Source organism: Myotis daubentonii, chromosome 15 (assembly GCF_963259705.1).
Source record: "Myotis daubentonii chromosome 15, mMyoDau2.1, whole genome shotgun sequence".
Lineage (NCBI taxonomy): Eukaryota > Metazoa > Chordata > Mammalia > Chiroptera > Vespertilionidae > Myotis > Myotis daubentonii.
Genome location: NC_081854.1, coordinates 22152559 through 22175516, shown reverse-complemented (window position 1 = coordinate 22175516; position 22958 = coordinate 22152559). Strand labels below are relative to the sequence as shown.

The 22958-nt window shown below is 43.0% G+C and overlaps 1 protein-coding gene across 11 annotated transcripts in view; it reads left to right on the top strand.

Moving 5' to 3' along the window:
- The window catches only part of SIPA1L3 (signal induced proliferation associated 1 like 3), a 312053-nt gene that overhangs the window by 39087 nt on the left and 250008 nt on the right, over window positions 1-22958 (top strand). For 9 of the 11 annotated variants that reach the window (XM_059666687.1, XM_059666692.1, XM_059666691.1 and 6 more), the window contains exon 2: window positions 11796-11907. The exons of the other annotated variants lie outside the window; for them this stretch is intronic. The gene's annotated coding sequence lies outside the window, so the exon portion shown is untranslated. The remainder of the gene's footprint in view (window positions 1-11795; window positions 11908-22958) is intronic. 11 annotated transcript variants of the gene reach the window in all.

Here is a 22958-nt window from a genome sequence, read left to right as displayed (position 1 = left end):
TTAAGGTTAGATAAAGAGATTCATTGACAAGAAAAAGCTAAAGGAGTTCATCACCATCAAACTAGCATTGTATGAAATGTTGAAGGGTATTCTTTTTTAAAAAATATATATTTTATTGATTTTTTTTTTACAGAGAGGAAGGGAGAGGTATAGAGAGTTGGAAACATCAATGAGAGAGAAACATTGATCAGCTACCTCCTGCACACCCCCTACTGGGGATGTGCCCGCAACCCAGGTACATGTCCTTGACCAGAATCGAACCTGAGACCCTTCAGTCCGCAGGCCGACGCTCTATCCACTGAGCCAAACCAGTTATGGCTGAAGAGTATTCTTTAAGAAGGGGGAAAAGGAGAAGAAAAATATGAACATTAAAATGGCAATAAATACATATCTATCAATAATTGAATCCAAAATAAAAAAAAAGAACCCCAAGAAATCTAATGAACAAAATAAACTGGTGAATAAAATAGAATCAGAGACATGGAAACATGGAACAGACTGACAGATCTCAGAGGGAAGGGTGATGGAATGGGAAATGATTAGCCAAAGATCTTAACATGCATGTTTGCATTACCTATGGACATAGACAATAGGGTGGTGAAGGCCTGTGTCATGGTAGGAACCAGGTGGAGGGGGACATTGAGGGGCAGGGAATGGGGGACATCTGTAATACCCTCAACAATGAAAAAGTCACCAAGCTGGCCTGACAGCCAAGGTGGCTGAACCCTCCTCTCCTGCAGGAGAGGAGACACTCAGATATGTGGGGGTGCATCTCATAGAAGAGTTAGCTTCAGCCACATTGGGTAAAATAAAAACTGTAGAGTGAGATCACCTTTAATCATCTTTTAAGAGGATGATGGGTATACTAGTAAGCTGAATATAGGTTTGGCTGCTATGACAGACCCATATTAGCAGTGGTATAAGTGAGAAAGCAGTTGATTTCTCTCTCATGAAGTCATTTAAGAGTGAGCAGCCCAGGGCTGATAATGTTGGGGACCCAGGATCCTGCCATCGTGTTGTCCCATTGCTGGGATGTTGGCCCCATGTATGGTCCCAAATGACTCTCCGCTATTACAGTGCATGCGTTCTGCTCCATGGAAAGGGAGGATATGGGAGAAGGGGCACCACCCGCCTTTCTCTTAAGGTAGGAGTCTTTTTGTGTGTGTGTTTGTTTTTTACAGACAATTTTTAGTGCATTCACAAGGTTGTGCAAAATCTAATTACAGAACATTTTCATCATGCCAAAAAGAAGCCCTGCACTCATTTCCCATTTCTCCCTCCTCTCAGCCCCTGGCAACTACTAATCTACTTACTGTCTCTATTGAGTTGCCTCTTCTGGACATTTCATTTAAACTGAATAATGCAATATTTGGCCTTTTTGTGTCTGGCGTCTTTCATTTAGCATAATGTTTTCAAGGTTCATCCATATGTTGTAACATGTTTCCTTTTTATTCCTTTCTGTGGCTGAATGATACTACATTGTATGGCTATACCACTTTTTATTTAGCCATTCATCAATTGATAGACTTTTGGATTGCTTTCACTTTTTTATTATTATGAATAATACTGTTTGTGTGCAAGTTTTCGTGTAAACATATTTTTCAGTTTTCTTGGATATGTACCTAAGAGTGGAATTGCTGGGTCATGTGGTAACAATGTTTAACTTTCGAAGAACAGAACAGTTTCTTAATATTGTGTGCCATGGACTCTTTGACATCTACTTCACAAAATCATATTTTTAAATTAATAAAACACATGGAATTACCAATTGTGTTGAAATATAGTTTTTAAAACATTAAGATAAATTTGTGACATAGAAATGGCAGAATTCAGTGACATAATTTTATAACTACATAATTTCAAAGTACTAAAGAGTGAATACTATTTTGAGATGTTTGTAAGAACTGTGTAATGTTATTATTTTAAAAACCTGTGATTTCTGTTGGTGAGAAATTCATAGGTGTTGTGAAGACTATTGTGGTTTGCCTATGGAAGTGCTGAATTGCAATTAGAGGTCATTGAAAATAAAGAGGTAACCCCCTATTAATCAAGCTCCTGAATTCTATCACACTTCCAAAGGGTGACTCAGAAGTAGTACAACCTCTCCCACTCCCATGCCATTGGTCTGAACGTGACCACATCTGACCTCAAGGGAGGGTGGTAAATGTAGCCTTCACTCACATCAGCATTGTTCTGGCTAACATATAGGAGTTCAGTTATTAAAGAAAAAAGGGAGACTATGTATTAGGTGGCAAGAAAAAGTAAATATTACCCCATATAGTCAGTTCCCCCTCTCCCCAGGTTCAAAACGTATTCTTTCTTCTGATAAGCAAAGGAATTGGTTTGCCTTTAGAGGCCATGCTGTCTGAAAAATGTGTGTCTTGGAATAATAGGACACCATTCAGAGTGGTGAGCTACTCCATGGTGAAGAACTTAGCCTGCCTGAGGGAATACATATGCTTGACTCTCATCTCACATTCACACCAGAGCCAATGTTCATGAAGTGGAATGCTGGACATGTGTTCTATTTAAATTACTTGTCCATATTGCAGGGGTCCAGGGGGTTGTGAGAGGGTTAGGTGCATTCTTGAGTGTGTGGGAGGGAAACCTCTACAATTTGATGCAACCTCTTTGTACCTTTTTTTCTGTGCTGTAAGATGTGTGGTTGGCATCTCAAATGACTGGACATTGATGTTATATTGGAATGCTTGCTTCTAAGTGTCAGAACTCACTTTAGATTACCCGAGATAAACAAGGGACTGTTTTGTTGGCTCAAAATCCAAGGTCAGCAGCAAAGAGAGAGGGCAGCTTAGGCATCAGTGGTAGGAAATCATAGGACAAGTATGGCCCACTGGTAAAGTGGCCTTCCCATTCTCTTGGTTGTAGGGACTGAAGAGCAGTGATATTGTGGTAACAGCTTGTCTTTATTGAGTGCTTACTGTATGCCTGGCAGTATTCATGGGTGAACTCATTTTACAACAACATCATGACCTAGACCCCACTGATCCCTATTTCCTGATGCACAGTGGTTAATTAACATACACACCCAAGATTGTATGTAGTTATTCTCGGCAGAGGTGAGATTTGAATACAGATAGTCCTGTTCGCCATTCCCTGTGCTCTTAGTTAGCCTTAGTGTTGTTGGGAGGGTGTGAGATGAAATGCAGGAGTAGAAATTCTAGGCAGAATAATTGGTGTTTACTTTAATGCTCTTGTTTCTCCAGCATTTATTTTTAATGCTAACTTTTAAGTTTCCATGATTGTGCCATCACAGACTCTCTTCCCTCTGTTCTGTCACCCAGTGGTGCATCCCCCCTTCCTCAGTTCCACCATTTAAATGCTCAGGTGACTCTACTGATCTTTGTTTCCCTTGATTCTAGGCCAGGCCTTCACCCGGGTTTCATTTTTAAGAACCAGTGCTTTGCTGTTCTAGTTTTAAATGTGAATTTTTAAAAAAGTAGTTGATTTGTTACTTAGCAAATATTCATAGTGTCCACATGGTGCCAGGTCTGGGCCACCAGCCACAGCACATCATTAAGCAATGCTCCCTCATGGAGTTGACAGTCTGAAGGGGAGGCAAGAGACTCGACACTTGACAAATACCTTTACAAGCACTGATTGCCACTGTGATGAGTTCTTTAAAGGAAAAACTACAGGTAGTTGGAGAGCATGTTAATCTGTGGAATGCAGAGCCTGACCTAGGCAGCGAGGAGGGCTTTCTGATGAGGCCTATGGCAGTGGTGAGGTTTAAAGCTGAATGCAGAGGGGAAGCAGACGATCTCCAGGGCCAAGCAGAAAAGCCCTAGACACTGGTCATAACCCCCAATCCCACCACATTCTGAAGAGACTGCCCAAATCGAGGCTTTCCTACCTGCTAGCAAGTCACGCAGCCTGTTGGGGCTCAGTTTCCTCATCTGTAAAAGGGGAGCGATATTGGTCATGGTGCCCACTTCGTTGGTGGCTGTGAGGAAGAGTAAAGGCTCAGTGGGTGTTAATAAGTAATTAAAACTTGAACGTTGTGGGACTTAAAACAGCTAATAAAAAAATCAAAGAACCCAGCCTGGGGCCAGAATCTAAGTTAGGAAAGTGCTTGACAGGGGCTGCCAAACATGAGAACTTGGTGTGGGGGCTAGGGATGCAGCCACTGGATACCACCCCCTAGGAGACATGTGGGACGGTTTGGTCTCACAGTGAAGGAGAGGGAGCACTACAGGAGTTTAGGACCTGGGGGCCAAGGATAGTAAATGCCCCCCAATGCAGAGGATTGGTATAGTAACAAAGGATTGTTCCACCCAAGTGTCAGCAGTAGCCCTCTGGGGTGGGCCGCTAGTGAATCTCCTGGGCTCTCCCTCCTGCTGTCAGTCTCCTGTTGGGTTTCCCTCCCCAGGTGAAAAGATGGCTGTCCTTGCAGATGCAGGCTGCCCCCAAATGCCCTGACCACTGATTCTACCTCCTAAAATGTTTATAAGCTGTCCCTGCCCTGTAGCATTTGAAGTACTGCAGGTTTCTCTTGCAGAACATGTGAAACCAAGTAAGTAGTCCTAGTTTATTGATCAGGTTGCTTGGGCTGCAAGCACCAGAAACCAGTGTGGCCCCCCTGCAGCAAAAGTAAAACTGAAGAGCAGCTCAGGGCATCTCAAATCGGATATTCAGGGCCACGTGCTTAGGGCCCTGCCATCCTGGGGTGGAGGAGGCAGTGGAGGGTAGCAATGAAGAGCTCTGACTCTTTAGCTGGCCTCTTGGACATCCATTCCAACCTCAACACTTATTCAGAAGCTTCCCAGCCTTTCTGTGCCTCAGTTTTTCAGACAGGGCTAAGAACAGACTTGCTATGAGATGAAATAAGTGGATAGATACTTGAGACATATAGAATAGTACCTTATACAAAGTATATGATTGGATAAATATTAATTGCTATTTTTATTTTACTGCTGCTGCTATTACCATTATTTTTATTAGCAGTTTGAAATTCAAATTCTTCAGGTCGAGCAACTGATTGGCCTAGCTTGGGTCATGTGAATGGTCAGGGTCCCCCACAGATAGGAGGAATGGTTGTCCCCAGGAAAGTGGACTGCTGTCACCAAAAGTTGGGGCAGAGACACCAGATAGGCCCAGATACCAGACGTCCTCCATGCTCAGTAATTTGACCCAGGTAATGTTGGATATTTGCTGGCCATGGCTTGAGCTGAGCACAGAGGACACAGAAGAAACTGTGATTCATTCCCCAGGTTCCTTTCTGGCAGGTTTTAAAGTTCAGAGAATGAGGGTCCTTGTTAAGACCAAGTGCCTAGAACAGTGCCTGGCCTTTAGGAGATCAGTAAATATTTGTCAAATGAATAAACACACAGAGAAATACAAGGTTTATGGGAACACACAACCAAAGCATCTACTCTGTGGTCCCACCAATTATTTTAAAAGAAGCTCATGTTTGTACCTGCAGCCTCCACAGTGAGGTCCAGAGGAATGTCTACCTGCTTATCCTTGCATACAGTAGGTGTTTAATAAATGGCCACTTAATAATCTCATGAGTGCATGGCCCTGCAGTGTGACAGCTAGGAGTAGACCCAGACTTAGGGAGCAGCCCCGTTGAACAGGATGTGCAGTCGTGGCTCCAGGATGCATCTCTGTGGAATGTGGTTGCTAATACAAATGAGCTTCCCCAGGTCACGAGGCATCTATTATGTGGACAGATGGATGACTCGCTGTGGAACTGGGCGGGCTTTCAAGGGGAATTTCATTGCTGCAGTTATGTTTCAGGTTTCCCTTCTGAGAAGGACTTTTTCCCTTGAATGACTTAATAAGAAAGATAACAATAGCCAGCACAGTCCAGGTGCCTGACAAAGTACAAAAGGATTAACCCATGGAATCCTCACGACAGCTCATGAGGCCAGTACCAATCCCCAAAGTGCTAAGGCTCAGAGGGATAAAACAACTTGCCTGTTGGATGCACAGCAAGTAAGGAAGAGAGTTGGGATTTTGGCCCTGGTCTCTTACTCCAGAGTTTGGGTTCTTCATACACAGCCTCCTTTCTCTCTTTAGTACTAACTTTCAAACAATATTTTATTAATTTGCACATGGTACATTATTTAAAAGTAAAAAAGTCAACTTCCTTCCCATCCCTGAACCCTCCATTGAAGCAGCCACTGTGACCTGTCTCCTTTTAGAAAGTGTCTACATACATCAAATACATCAACATAGTGCCGTGTTGCCTATTTTTGTATGGTCCAGGACAGGGGTGGACAACCTTTTTGACTCGAGGGCCACAATGGGTTCTTAAACTGGACTGGAGGGCCGGAACAAAAGCATGGATGGTTTGTGTGAACTAATATAAATTCAAAGTAAACATCATTACATAAAAGGGTACGGTCTTTTTTTTTTTTTTTTTTTAGTTTTATTCATTTCAAGAGGGCCGTAGTTTGCCCACAGCTGGTCCAGGAACTAAGAATAGTGTTTGCATTTTTTAGTGCTTAAAAAAAGTATTTCATCAACATTTACAGGGATCTCATGAAACTTAACAAAAGGAAGATAAACAATCCAATAAAAAAATGGGCAATGGACCTAGATAGACATTTTTCGAAAGAGGACATACAGAAGGCCGAAAGACATATGAAAACCTGCTCAAAGTCACTAATTATACGAGAGATGCAAATCAAAACAACAATGCGTTATCATCTCACACCTGTCAGAATGGCTATCATCAACAAATCAACAAACAACAAGTGTTGGAGAGGATGTGGAGAAAAAGGAACCCTTCTGCACTGCTGGTGGGAATGCAGACTGGTGCAGCCACTGTGGAGAACAGTATGGAGCTACCTCAGAAGACTAAAAATGGAACTCCCATTTGACCCAGTGATCCCACTACTAGGAATATATCCCAAGAAACCAGAAACGCCAATCAGAAAGGATATATGCACCCCTATGTTCATAGCAGCACAATTCACCATAGCTAAGATTTGGAAACAGCCTAGGTGCCCATCAGCAGATGAGTGGATTAGAAAACTGTGGTACATATACACAATGGAATACTATGCTGCGGTAAAAAAAAAAAGGAACTCTTGCCTTTTGCAACAGCATTGATGGAACTGGAGAGCATTATGCTAAGTGAAATAAGCCAGTCAGAGAAAGATAAATACCACATGATCTCACTCATTTGTGGATTATAGAGAACAACATAGACTGATGAAAAGGGACAGACCCAAAGACTGAGAAACAGCAATCAGGCTATCAATCCCCAGAAGGAAAGTAGGGGAGGGCGGGGGTAAGGGGAAGAGATCAACCGAAGGACTTGTATACATGTATATAAGCCAAACCAATGGACATGGACAACAGGGGGATGGGAGCATGAGTTTGTGTGTGGGGGGGAGGTTGGGGGTTAATGGGGGGGATGAGGACACATTTGTAATACCTTAACTAATAATAAAAAAAAAAAAGTATTACATGGCACGTAAAATTGTATGAACTTCAGGTTTTAGTATCCATGAATAAAGTTTTATTGGGGCACAACCATCCGTGCTCACTCAGTTATGTATTATCTGTGGCTGTTTTCACACTATAACAGCAGAGTTGAGTGGTTGCAACCAAGGCCATATGGCCCCAAACTTAAAATATTTACTTTCTGGCCCTTTACAGAAAAAGTTTGCTGATCCCTGCAGTGCACACTTTCTTTCAGCACTATTTCTTAGAGCACTTTTCTTGCACTTGGTGGCTGTGTTCTCTTCCTCCTCAACCATTAGTTTTATTTCATGGAAACAGAGCCCAGCTGCAAGCTGAGGTACAAGCCTAGGTGGGTTGCTTGGTGCATCTACTCACGTTCATTTTAAACATTTCTCAGTCACTAGCTGCGTGCTGGCATCTGGCTGGCAGCCAGAGCAGGTCTAGGCCTGCCCTCAGGAATCCACAGGCCAGTGGGAGATTTGGACAATATCCTACAGTCCCACAGATGGATGCATTCAGGTCTACAATCACAAGCCTTCTCTGACCCTCTGCCATTACCCCTGCTTTGTTTTTACTTGTGATACTTTTTAAAAAATAGGTCATGCATTAATGTGCTTCAAAAATCAATTCTCTGTGTGTGCCTATGCATGTGCATGCCTGTGTGCATGTGTATAGACATACACACTGGCAGGTCTCTCTTACCCCTTCCCCTGCCCACCTTGTTCCTCTTGAGTAATCATTTGTATTAGTTTCTGGCATATCCTTCTAAGGTTTAAAAAAAACCCCACAAATATCTATTATCTATTTTTATCTTCCCCTCCTTATACAAAATGTAGCCTATTCCACACCCTGTCCTGCACTTTGCTTTTTAAATTTTTTATTATTTATTTAACAGCACATCTTGGAGCTCTCTCTTTATCCAGCCGAGTGGCTTCTTCCAGAGCGGAGGGAAAGTCTGTGAGGCTAAAACAAGGGAGGAGGATCTGTTCTAGCTGCGAGGGATCATGGCCTTGATTCTCAGCTCTGTTTCCTTCCATGCCCTGCTTTTCTCTGTGGTAAGGTACATATGGCCTTTATCACATGTGGCCAAGGAGAGGACAAGAATGTCCTTGAGAGCGGATGATTTACTGTGGTTAATAATGAAAGAAAATTGACCTGCAACCTGTTTCTGTGAGTCATGATCTGGTGTCTGGTGGAGGCCCCTCTAGTCTCCACAGTTCTTACCAATCATGTGACAAGTCCTGTCACCTATTACCTTTTCACTGGACACAGTCATGATGCTAAACACAGGGGGTGTTTGCAGGGTAACACACACACTGACTGCACTTAGTTCCAGGGTTGCCACATAGTAAATGCTCAATGTGTGGCAGGGATGGCTTTGGTTATTTTCACAGGACTAGCCTGGGCTCATACTTGTAAGTGTAGCTAACAATGAAGAGTCTCAGAGAAGTCTGGTCACTTGGGTTCTAATATCCCCTCTGCCACTTAAAATCCATGTTGGGCAAGGTGCTTACTTTGTTTACTTGACTTCTGTTATTGTAAATGGAGATAATAATACCTGCCTTTTGGTCCTTTGCTGAGGAGGAAGTGAGTTAACATTTGTATTGCATTTAAAACAGTGCGCAGCAGGTAGGGACATGAATGGATGCCAGCTATTTTTATTAGTCTGTATAGTAGACTCAGGGGAACTCAATGCCCCTGAAGGCTATGCCACCTCCATTTCAGAACAGTACCCATCATTAGCAGTAGCACTTCACCTTTTCCAAAGAACTCCTTCCTGCAATACCTGGAGCAAAGCGTTGTCTATTTAGTCAAGAATTATAATGCCAACAGACTCACTCCCCTTTATGTGTCATTGGCCATGTAAAGTCACATGATCATTCTTAACTACAAAGAAGGCTGGGAAATCAAAAATTTTCCCAATTGTCTCTCCTAGTAGAACAAAAATATGATCACAGGCGTGTTCAGTAAATATTTGCAAGCACACAAATCCATTTACCAATCTAGCCATCACAAGGGGCTCTCCTCTCAGCATTTGTAGGAAGTGACGCATGGAACGTGGCAAAGCAACTGGCCACCAACCTGAAGTGCTGGAAGCAAGCTTGTGAGGGACACAGCTCTAAAGTCTTTTGAATTGTATCTAAATGGGAAACAATTAAACCTCCTAGATCAGTGATGGTGAACCTTTTGAGCTCGGCCTGTCAGCATTTTGAAAAACCCTAACTTAACTCCGGTGCCGTGTCACATATAGAAATTTTTTGATATTTGCAACCATAGTAAAACAAAGACTTATATTTTTGATATTTATTTTATATATTTAAATGCCATTTAATTAAGAAAAATCAACCAAAAAAATGAGTTTGCGTGTCACCTCTGACACACGTGTCATAGGTTCGCCATCACTGTCCTAGATCAAAGTTTTGAGACAGGCTCTGGGACCTGGGCCTAGAGCAGCCAGAGGAAGGTTGCAGAACTGGTTTCTTCAGGCAGGTTTGTTTACCTGCTTGCCTGCCTATTGAATAATACCATTGGCTGCCAAGGCCTTCCAGGTCCTTTCCTCCCTCAGACTGGCTCCTTTCTGCAGGTGGCTGGATCCCCTAGGGCCAGCAAGTGCCTACTTTGTGTCAGATGCTGTCCAGGGTGCTAGAAACAATAAACTATACCTTGGAAATATTTCGGGTTTGGTTCCAGATCACCACAGTAAAGCTAGTTCCTAATGGTGCTGATGGTGGGTCTTGCCTTCAATTTGTAAGAAAAGTAACAACTGTGAAATGCAGTAAAGTGAAGCACATTAAAACAAGGTATACCTGGCTGGCCAGTGTTGTTCAGTGGTTATGGTGTAGACCAGTGGTTCTCAACCTTCCTAATGCAGCGACCCTTTAATACAGTTCCTCATGTTGTGGTGACCAATTTCATTGTTACAAATTGAACATAATTAAAGCATAGTGATTAATCACAAAAACAATATGTAATTATGTATGTGTTTTCCGGTGGTCTTGGGCGACCCCTGTGAAAGGGTCATTTGACCCCCAAAGGGGTCGCGACCCACAGGTTGAGAACAGCTGCTGTAGACTCATGGACCGAAAGTGCCATGGATTTGATTCTGGGTGTGTGTGGGAGGCAACCAATCGATGTGTCTCTCTCTCATGGATGTTCCTCACTCTCTCTCTACCTCTCTCTCCCTTCCTCTCTCTCTCTCCCCCTTCCCTCCTTTCCTCTTTTACCCCTTTCCCCTTTCCTCCCTCCCTTCCACTCTGTCTGAAAATCAATGGAAAAAATGTCCTCTGGTGAGGATTAAAAAACCAAGGTATACATGTAATATGTAACATTTATTGGGCACTCACCATGTGCCAGCCATTGCAGGTAGTTGGGATAACTCATGGAATCCTCTCAAATCTTTGTTGGGGAGTAAGGGGGAGTCTAAATTTTTTAAAAACCCTTATTTTACATAAAGTTCAATTTTTTTAAAATTATGAATATTTGTTATTTCAGTATAATAGGAGCCTTTTCATTGGTGGCTTATTTTGTTAGCCTGCTTTTTAAAAATAAAAAAAACAGCTTCACTTTTTTGAGTAATTTTAAGTTCATAGCAAAATTGAAGGGAAGTTATAGAGATTCCCCATATATCCCCACTAATGCATAGCCTCCCCCATTATTTTTTTAAATCTTTATTGTTTAAAGTATTACATATATCCCCATTTCCCCCCCCCATTAACCTCTTCTAGCCTGCCCCCGCCTCCCCCATTATTAACATCCACCACCACAGTGGTCCATTTATTACAATTGATGAACCTGAGTTGACACATCGTTATCGCCCGGAGTTTATAGTTTACATTGCAACTCACTCTTGATGTTGTACATTCTATAAGTTTGGACAAATGTATATTGACATGTATCCACCATTATGGTATCATACAGAATATTTTCACTGCCCTAAAAATCCTGTGTGCTCCACATATTCATCCCTCTTCCCCTCAACTCCTGGCAGCCACCAATCTTCTTATTGTCTCCAAAGTTTTATCTTTTCAAGAATATGTAAAGGTACACTTTGTAGTTTTTTTAGATTGGCTTCTTTCACTTAGTGATAAACATTTAAGGTTCCACCATGTCATTTCATGGCTTGAAAGCTCATTTCCTTTCTTTGTTGGAATGCACCACAGTTTATCCATTCACCTACTGAATGACATCTTGGTTGCTTCCAAGTTTTGACAATTACGAATAAAGCTGCTATCAACATCTGTGTGCAGGTTTTTGTGTTGACATAGTATTCAACTCATTTGGGTACATATCAAGGAGCTTGATTGCTGGATCATAGCATGAGTATGTTTAGGCTTGTAAGAAATTGTCAAACTTTCTTCCAGAGTTTCTGTACCATTTGGCATTCCCACCAGCAGTGAATGAGAGTTCCAGTTGCTCCACCTCCTCGTCAGCATTTGGTGTTGTCAGTGTTCTGGATTTGGGGCATTCTAAAAGGTGGGTAGTAGTAGCTCATTAATGTTTTAATTTGCATTTTCCTGATGAGGTATGATGTGGAGCATCTTTTCATATGCTTATTTGTCATCTGTATATCTTTTTTGGTGAGATGTTGGTTAATGTCTTTGGCCCATTTTTAAATTGGATTGTTTTTTTCCTTGTTAAATTATAAGAGTTCTTTGGATATTTTGGATAATAGTCCTTTATCAGATGTATCTTTTGCAAATATTTTCTTCCAGCCTGTGGTTTATTTTCTCATTCTCTTGACATTGTCTTTCACAGAGTAGTTCTTAATTTTAATGAAGTCTACTTATCAATTCTTTCTTTCATGGAGTCATAGCTCTGCCCAAGGTCATCTAGGTTTTCTCCCATGTTGTCATCTAGTTTTTTAGTTTTCCACTTTACATTTAGGACTATGAAACATTTTGAGTTAACTTTTGTGAAAGATGTAAGGTCTATGTCCAGATTCATTTTTTTTTGTACATAGATGTCCACTTGTTCCAACACCATTTGTTGAAAAGATTAATTTGCTTCATTAGCATTGCTTTTGCTTCTCAGTCAAAGAAGAATTGACTATATTTATGTGTATCTGCTTCTGGGCTTTTTATTCTGTTCCAGTGTTCTATTTGCTCATTCTTTCATTAATACTTGATTACTGTAGCTTTATAGTAAGTCTTGAAGTCAGGTAGTGTGAGTCCTCTGACTGTCCTCCTTTAATATTGTGTTGACTATTCTGGGTCTTTTTCCTCTTAAAATAACTTGCTGTGAGTTTCACTGGGATTGTCTTGAATCTGTAGATCAAGTTGGGAAGAACTCATATTTTGAAAATGTCGAATTTTACTATTTTTGAACATGGAATGTCTTTCCATTTCTTTAGTTTTTGTTTGATATCTTTCATCATAGTTTTATAGTTTGTTCATATAACTCTTTAAAATTTTTTTAATTGATTCCAGAGAGAGAATCATTGATTGGCAGTCTTCTGCATGCCCCACAATGGGATCAAGCCCACAACCCAGGCATATGTCCCTACTGGAAATCTAACCATAACCTCCTGGTTCATCGGTCAACCACTGAACCACACCAGCTAGGTGCTCATATAACTCTTATACATATTTTGTTAGATTTATACCTAAATATTTCATTTTGGAGGGTGTTAAGGTACATGGTTTTGTGTTTTTAATTTCAAATTCCACTTACTCATTGTTGGTATATAGGAACATTATTAACTTTTGATTATTAACCTGTATTTTACAGTCTTGCTGTAAGTGCTTATTTTATCTTTATTTATAGATTTTGGGGGGTGGGGAGACACAGAGAAACATCAATTTGTTATTTCACTTATATGCATTCCTTGGTTGCTTCTGGTATGTGCCCTACTGGGGATTGAACCCACAACCTTGGCATAGTGGGACAACTCTAACCAACTGAGTTACTCAGCCAGAGCCTATAAATGCTTATTAGTTGCAGGAGTTTATTGTTTTCAAGTCTTTAAGATTTCCTACATAAGTGATCATGTCATCTGTGAACAAAGACAGCTATATTTCTTCTCTCCCAATCTGTATACCTTATTTTTCCTTTTTGTTTTGTTTTGTTTATTGAGTTAACTAGGACTTCCAATACGATGTTGCATCAATTTTCAACCATGTGCTATAAGAATTTTTTTTAAAGAGGGCACTGCCCTCTTTTCTCTTAGATTATCAAACTTAAAAAATGATAACAGCCAATGCAACAATAGCTATCTGGTGTAAATGAATAAAAATTATACCTTTTTTTGGGTCAATTCGGCAAAAAAAATATTTTTTTTGGTGTGCCATAGAATTTTAGTAGTTTATGTGTGCCATGAGATGAAAAAGGTTGAATATCACTATGATGTTGGGATGCAGTAATGAGAGAGGACATCCTTGCTTGTTCCTGTTCTTACAGGGAAAGTTTCAAACTTCTCACCATTGCCTTTTTACTTATTAGTTCCCTAAGCCAAACATTTGGAGACCAGGGGCCCTGCATCCACTTCCCTCAGCCCAGTCGTGACCATGCAATCGGTTTTTAAAATATGTATGAATGAATGAGTGAATGAATGACTCATTTGGTACCATAAACAGCTAAATAGACTTACTTACAATATCTTCTGAGCAGATGTCAAATCAGGGTTAGAGAGGCAGCAGAGGCTGGTGATTAAAAGAAGACTCTGGAGCCACAGGTTGGGGCTACTCTGCTACTTACTTAATAGGTAACCTTAGGTAAGGGATAGCACCCCTCAAAACCTCAGTTTTCTCATATATGAAGTGGGTATAATAATAGGAGCTATTCTATGGGGTGGTTGTGAGGGTTAAATGAGTTGGAGTTTTAAAAAAAAAAAAATCCCCTTAAAGGAGAAAAAATAAATAATAAGGAAAGAGACAAGAAAGAAAAAGGGGGGGGGGCAGAAAGGGAGGGAGGGAGGGAGGAAAGGAAAGGAAGGAAGGGAAAGGAAGGGAAGGGAAGGGAAAGAAGTGTTGGGCACATGGGTAATAAGTATAGGAGTCAATTGTTGCTCTAAGGCAGTGGTTCCTAATGCTGTGACCCTTTAATACAGTTCCTCATGTTTTGGTGACTCCCAACCATAAAATTATTTTTGTTGCTACTTCATTACTGTAATTTTGCTAGTGTTATGAATCATAATGTAAATATCTGATATGCAGGATGTATTTTCATTGTTACAAATTGAACATAATTAAAGCATAGTGATTAATCACAAAAACAATATGTAATTATATATGTGTTTTCCAATGGTCTTAGGTGACCCCTGTGAAAAGGTCATTCAACCCCCAAAGGGGTCACGACCCACAGGTTGAGAACCGCTGCTCTAAGGTGTGATGTGGTAGTTTTGACTTGAAGAGTAATTGAACCTTTGCTTCAAGTATGAAGAGAGAGAGGTTCAATTCCAGGGAGATGAAGTTCAACCCCTGAGCCTGAGAACCAGTGATTTCAGTCAAAAATGGTTGCTCAGCACTGATGTGGAGTTGTAAAATCAACCCTGATCAGCAAACTTGCATAGTACAGATCTGATTAGAATGAGAACTTTTGGATTTGTGAGGAACTGTGTGTTCTTTGTGGAAGAAGTTGGAAGAAAGACACAGCTGGGTGAATCTCCTGAGAACAATGAGTCACTTTCCCAGATATGTCCTGCTGTTGCAGTCTCATGGAGCACTGCCACGAGTCCTGTGCTGGGTGGGGCAGCGTAGTGGTTAAGGGTCCTACACTGTAATGGATCCTTACTAAAGTGCTATAGTTTGACCTTGGTCAAGTGACATATGCTTTCCCAGCCTTGATGTCCATCTCTGCAAAATGAAGAAAAGATCAAGTTACTGCATCAGGCTTGTTTATGAGCTTTGAACTAGTAAAACATCTTACACGGTTCTTGGCACTTAATAAATGTGCATTAAATCAGCAGTTGCCAACCTTTTGGACCTCACGGACCACCAGTTGGTGAACGCTGCTCCAAAGGTTTCCTTAAACCAGCGGTCACCAACCTTTCAGACCTCACTGACCAACCAGTGGTCTGTGGACTACCGGTTGGCGACCGCTACATTAAATATTAGCTGTGCTACTATGTTGTAATTACTATTGTGTTAGGTTCTGCTTTGGAAAATTGCTGATCTGGTACTCCATGAATATCTCTGATGCAGACAACTCTATAGCAAAGTACAGCATATCATCCTGGTGAATTCTCAAGAAGATAATCGTCATTTCATTAACCCGATTAGAAATAATGTTTCATGTATTCATTCAGCAAATATTTATAGAGCTTCTACTCTGTGCCAAGCACTGTTTTAAGCTTCAAGGACAGAAGACAAGACAGACCCTGTTCCTGCCTTCCTTGAGTTCAAAGCCTGGTAGGGGGAGACAGACTAGAAATAAATAGTATGTATCAAAGGTGATTGGTAGAGTCACAAAGAAACTTGGTAATGCTATGAAGAAGGTCAGGACACATCGATATATGTGTGGTGGGAGGAACACCTTAGCGGGATCAGTAAGGGCTCATCTGAGGGGGTGACATTGACCTGCGACTTGAAGGATTTAAAGGAGCCAGCCATGCAAATAGTTGTAAAAAAACAAGTGCCTGGCAGTGAGAACAGCAAAGTCCTTGGGGGTAGGAACGAGTTTGGCAAGTTGGACGAACAGAGAGTAGCCTAGGATGGCTCAACTTGGATGAATAAAGGTGAGAATATGGTGGAAGGGATTTGTAGGCTCTGAGTTTGCTTCCTGAAACCTCTACTTTCTTCCGTCCCTGGGAGTGTTTGGAGAGAAAGGAAGGACTGTGGGGAACTGACTTTGGCATCTAGAAAAAGGTGTAGGGCAGTGGCTGGCAAACTGCAGCTTGCGAGCCACATGCGGCCCTTTGGCCCCTTGAGTGTGGCTCTTCCACAAAATACCACATGCGGGCACGCATGTACAGTGCGATTGAAACTTCGTGGCCCATGCGCAGAAGTGGGTATTTTGTGGAAGAGCCACACTCAAGGGGCCAAAGAGCTGCATTTGGCTCGAGAGCTGCAGTTTGCCGACCACTGGTGTAGGGGGCCCAAAGCCTTGGTCCCTGCCTTGCTCTTATCAGCCTTTTCAAGGCCCTTAACCCAGGGACTGCAAGTTGTTTAAATAAGAGACCCTTCCCTCCATGGCTGGGTTTTCTGACTTCTCAGCCAAGACTGTGGTTTGCATTTTTTATCCCAAAGGTGGCCAAGCTGTGCTGTCACGCAAAGCCTTGATGCCCTACACCCAAAGCCCACTTTCTTCTTCCCCAAAATAGGGCAATTGAAAGCTAGCTGCCCTGGAGAAGTGCCAAATAGCAGCTCAGCCAAAGCTAGCCTTCCTCTTGAGGGTGTGAGGCATTAATAAGCTCTTTTCATTATGCCTAAGGTGAGGACAGTGTTAAAGCACCAGGGCTTGGTGGAGTAGAGCAGCAGGTAGGAGCCTAGACTCTGGGTTTTAGATCTGGTTTCACTACCTACCACCTGTGTAACTTTGGACAGATAACTTACCTGTGACTCCTTGCCTTGGCTTTCTCATCTGTAGATAATAATTTCTATGCTTAGAACAGTGCATATAGGAAGTGCTAGCTATTATTATCATTACCTTCCAATTTTAAGTCACAGTAATTTTGAGTACCTCTTTCCTCTAGTTTCTTGTCAACAGTTAAGATGCTTGGGTTGAATCCTGTTTCTCCACATCAGCCCATTCTTACGCAGGAACTTTTTTGTGGTCTGTCAAACAGCCAGGTTTCAGATGCCGAAAAGCAGCCCTGCTTCTGGGGGGACAAATTATTCAGTCCCAAGAAGCTGAGAGCTGTCAGGTTATGTGTTACCAGAGATTGGGGACTGTGTGGAGCCTATGTCATGGTGACTGTTCTGCCTGGCAGAGAAAAAAACACTTCCTCCAGGGCATTCTCTGTGCTCTCAACCCTTGGCTGTGTATGAGAACCAGAGGGGACTGTTAAAATCTACCCAGGCTTCCCCTCTCCCCAAAGGATAAAGATTATTCATAACTTCTGAATGGGCCACCAGGATTTCCAGATACTGAATATGCCTGAGAACCACCTGGAGGTCTTATTAAAATGCAGATTCTGATTCACTGGGGGAGAGGGAGAGGCGAGGGTCTGACTTTCTGAGGACTCCCCAGGAAGGGTAGGATACTGTGATACCTAGATCACTGGGTACCCTGATCCCTGGACCACAACTTTGAGGATCAAGGGCCTAGAAGTTGGCTTCTCAGACTGTAGAATCTCAGACCCCACACTCAACCTATCTGCATTTTTACCAAATCCCTTGGTTATTCACTGCCCTTTACAGCTTGAGAACCTAGACCCAGGGTTGTTGTTTTTTTTAACTTCAACACTATTGAACTTTGCAGCTAGGTCATTCTTTGTTTGGGGGCTATCCTGTGCATTGTGGGATGTTTAGCAGCATTCCTGGCCACTACCCATGAGATGTCAATAGCTGCCCCCAGCCATGACAGGTCAAAATGTGTGCAAGTGTCCACCGATGCAGAGGTTGCAAAATTACTCCCAGTTGAGAGCCAGCAGCCTAAAGTCCTTAAGCTTAGCCATGATTGGGAATCCCTGAGCCAGCTGGGCCCACCTGTCCAGGGTACACAGCTACTTCTTGTTGGGATGGTACATCCAGGCTGGGCCTTGGCCTCCTATCCTCCAGTGGGGATGCTGGGACCTTACTGAGGCGGCTAGAAGAGAGGATTGGGGGTTCACAGATGTGTTTGTTGATGTTGCGCACACACACACACACACACACACACACACACACACACACACACAGTAGGTCCTAGGGTTAATGTCGGATGGAGATCCGTTCCTATGGCACGACATAACATGATTTTCGCCGTAACTTGGAACCCATCCACATAAGCACCTATGTCACTCACATGGAGCACATACACAGCAGTAATGAAGTGACTGTCTGTATAAGGCTAATATGCTAGGTGTCCCTCTGCCCGTCTGAACAGTCGCTATGATGCGCACTGACCACCAGGGGACAGATTCTCAGTGCCGACGCTGCCGAGACCCTTTGGCCAGCCTGGAAATGGTTGCTGTGGGTGCCAAGTAATGACATCACGTAGCAATGCCTGGCTTCCTCTCCTTAGCACCTAGCCTCCTTGCAGTTTCTTCAGCCTAGGAACATGACTTGCTTTATAGCCAGGTGGAAACATTTACACTTTAACCAAATGTCTGTGAAGAGTTTTCCCATGCCTCATCTCATTTGATCCTCACAGAAGTCCTGGAGTAGGTAGATAGGAGACTTGGTGGAATCCTATTTTCTTTTCATTAGCCGGAAAATGGAGATTTAGAAAGCTTATAAACTTGACCCGACTGAAAAAGAAGTAAGAAATGGTGGAACTTAAAAATGACTTCAGGTTTTCTCACTGCGCAGAATATAGTCAAACACTGCTGCAGTTAAATATTTCACCCTTTGTTCTCCCTGCATGATCTATAATAATAATGTGCTTCGTGTTGATATTTACTGCTGTGTTCCTGACAGTTACCTGAAAGAGAAGTTGGGATGCTTCACTGGGTTGGAAAAAGTTTAGCTACATCAGAAAGCATGTCTAATTAAGTTTATTCTATATCTATAAATGGCTAAGTTGACTTGCGCATGCACAATACATATAAAGCTCTCGCTGGCAGCAATTGCACACATGCGTTTCGATCTGTCATTGTCAATTATGAATTTGGTTGACACTTCTGTTATAGAGAAAAGGCAGATAGTGATATTAAAATATTCTAATTAATTTCCTTTCAATGTGCATGAATTTGTGCACTGGGCCACTGGTGTTAACATAAGAAGCATTCAAACCTGTGAAGAAGTTTTGTGAGTTTATTTGAGCCAAACTGCTGTGGACAATTGCTGGGAAACAGAATCTGAATGGATTGAGATAATCCTCCAGGACAGTGGCAGTTTCACACCTTGTTTTATACATTACAATAAAAAGTGGAAACATAAGTGGGTTACATGAAATCCATTGGTGATAGATTAGATAGGTAGGAGAAAGCAAAGGGGTGGGGTGGTGAGAAACCTCTGGGATTGGATAAAAGGTAAAATGATACACATCTTTTACTTAGATGGGTGCAGGATATTTAACAGTCAACAATTAACTCAGTAACAGTGAAGGGATTTGTGGTCAGAGCAGAGCTTTGAGGGGTCTGGGAAAAGGAAAATTACTTTGACATTCTAATGATATATTATCATAGATGTAAAAAGGCAATAGATAGGCTCAGTCAAGGTAAAAGATTGACCTTTGTCAGGGAAGAAACTGGCCTAGGACATGACTACCCACCATAAACTGCTTTTAGTTAAATTTTTAATTTCAGACCATGCTTTGTGGTTATTTTAGGTCTCTTGAGTTTGCAAGGCCACCTTGAGCTTGTCAGGTCAGCATGTGGCCCCTTTTCCTCCACACTTAGAAAGGCAGCTTGGCCTTACCGGTTTGGCTCAGTGGATAGAGCATCAGCCTGTGGACTGAAGGGTCCCAGGTTCGATTCTGGTCAAGGGCACATGCCTGGATTGCGGGCTTGATCCCCAGTACGGGGTGTGCAGGAGGCAGCCAATCAATGATTCTCATCATTGATGTTTCTATCTCTCTTCCTCTCCCTTCCTCTCTGAAATCAATAAATATATATTTTTTTTTAAAAAGAAAGGCAGCTTGAGCCCTAGACAGTTTGTTCAGTAGTTAGAGCACCAGACCTCAGTCTGAAGGATCTCGGGTTCCATTCCAGTCAAGGCATGTACTGTGGTTGCAGGCTTGATCTGGGTGGGTGCAGGAGGCACCAATTGATGTGTCTCTCTCACATTGATGTTTCTTCTCTTTGTCTCACCTCTTGCTTCTGCTCACTAAAGATTAATGGAAAAAATGTTTTGGGGTGAGAATTAACAATAATAATCTTATATAATAAAGAGGTAATATGCAGATTGACCATCATGCCCTCATACACAAGATGGCTGCCCACATGAGGTCACAAGATGGCCACACCCATGTCATCACAAGATGGCTGCCTGCATAAGGTCACAAAATGGCCGCCCCCATGTTGTCACATGATGGCCGCCACAAGATGGCTGGCAGGGGAGGGCAGTTGTGGGCGACTGGGCCCACCAGGGGTGGGCAGTTGGGGGCGATCAGACCAGCAGGGGAGCAGTTAGGCGTCAATCAGGCCAGTAGGGGAGGAGGCAATCAGGCAGGCAGGCAAGTGGTTAGGGGCAATCAGGCAGGCAGGTGAGTGGTTAGGAGCCAGCAGTCCTGGATTGTGAGAGGGACGTCCAACTGCCGGTTTAGGCCTGACAGGGATCGGGCCTAAACAGGCAGTTGGACATCCCCCAAGGGGTCCCAGATTGGAGAGGACCAGGCCAGGCTGAGGGACCCCCCCCCCCCACCCTCACCCCCACCCCCGCACAAATTTCACTAGAAGTTATAATAACAAAGAAAGTCAGCTTGAGTGGGCCACCCAGTTAGCCTTTTGTTTGGGTTGGAGTTGTCTGTTTACATTAGTAAAGCTCACATGTTTCCTTATAATTCTGTGGGGCACAGACAGGAAGATACCATCTCTGATGAATGCTCTGCAAAATTTCAGAGTGGGGTTGTATCTGTTTCTTTCCCCCTTCCTGTCCTGTCTTCTGGTTGCTGTCCTGCCTTGGAGTGTTTCTGAGACATTTTATACCATATATTAATCTCTTACCAAGTGGACTAGATCACTAGATGTCTGGGGGCAGGGATGGAACCATCTTTTATTGGTCTCTTAGGCCTGGCAGGTGGTAGGCACTTATATTATACTAGAGGCCCAGTGCACAAATTCGTGCATTGGGGGTGGGGTGCGGGAGGTTGGCTGGCTGGGTGAGGTACCTGGGGAGGTTGGCTGGCTAGGGGGCAGGGGACCAGGGGAGGTATGCCAGCTGCGGGAGGTTGGCTGTGGGAGTGCACTGACCACCAGGGGGAAACTCTTTTTTTTTTTTTAAAAAATATATTTTATTGATTTTTTACAGAGAGGAAGGGAGAGAGATAGGGAGCTAGAAACATCGATGAGAGAGAAACATCGATCAGCTGCCTCCTGCACATCTCCCACTGGGGATATGCCCGCAACCCAGGTACATGCCCTTGACCGGAATCGAACCTGGGACCTTTCAGTCCGCAGGCCAACGCTCTATCCACTGAGCCAAACCGGTTTCGGCGAAACTCTTTTTTTAAAAAAATATATTTTATTGATTTTTTACAGAGAGGAAGGGAGAGGGATAGAGAGAGTCAGAAACATGGATGAGAGAGAAACATCGATCAGCTGCCTCCTGCACACTCCCTACTGGGTATGTGCCCGCAACCAGGATACATGCCCTTGACTGGAATAGAACCTGAGACCCTTGAGTCCACAGGCCGACGCTCTATCCACTGAGCCAAACCGGCTAGGGCCAGGAGGTCCAGCAGGAACCAAGAACCCTGTCCCCAACTCTAAGCTAATGTGCCCTTGCCACTAGTGGGCCCATGGGGTCCTTTTAGAGAGTCTGCTTTTATTTGATGTGTAGTTGGTGGGTGATCACAGGGCCTTAGAGGCCCAGTGGACATCTCTGCTTATCTAAGGGGTGTGAGTTTAATTAGGCCACACATAACACTCTTAGTATCAGGTTGTACTCTAATTTAAAAAATATATGTATTTTTATTGATTGCAGAGAGGAAGGGAGAGGGAGAGAGATAGAAGAAACATCAATGATGCAAGAGAATCATTGATCGGCTGCCTCCTGCACGCTCCCTACCAGGGTTCAAGCCCACAACCCAGGCATGTGTCCTTCCTGACCAAGAATCGAACCTCCACTTCCTGGTTCATAGGTCAGTGCTCAACACTGGCCAGGCTCTAAATGTTTTTTAAATCCACACAGCAACCCTGTGATGTTTGTACTATCACTATCCCCCTTTTCCATATGAGGAAACTGAGGCACAGAGGGAGTGTAACTTGTCTGAGGTCACACAGCTAGTGGCAAAGCTGGGATTTGAACCCAGGTCCTGTGGCTTAGAATCCTTGCTCTTAAGCACTCTGTGGACACATTGGGTGATTGGGCAGGACCAAGATTGTACACTAGTTGATCTGTCTGGCAACATGAGGAAGGCCCTGCTTGTGTCAAAAGAAGCAGAGTCCCAATTCCAGGTCTTCAGGGAAGAATTACACAGGATAATGTTATGAATGGGTTGGTTTTAGGAAACTCCAGTTTGATCAGCCCGCTCCCCTTTGGGCATGAGAGATAGTGACATGAGGCTCCATTTGATTATGTCAGAGACTTTTTTTCTCCTTTCAGAGGAGAGTTGGCCTCTCAGGACCAACTAACATGAGCTAAAAGGAGGCAGTAAGGAAGCCAGGGAGTGGTGGTACACCAGGGCTCAGGGAATAAAGGAAGGTTTGATTCATGCTCCCATACTTGCTGGCTCTGTAGTTAGTTGTGCAGGATAAGAATGAGCATGGGAATCAGCAGACCTGGATCCAAGGTACTCCCAGCAGTGTGACTTTGAAACCAGATAACTAATGGGGTCCGGGCTGC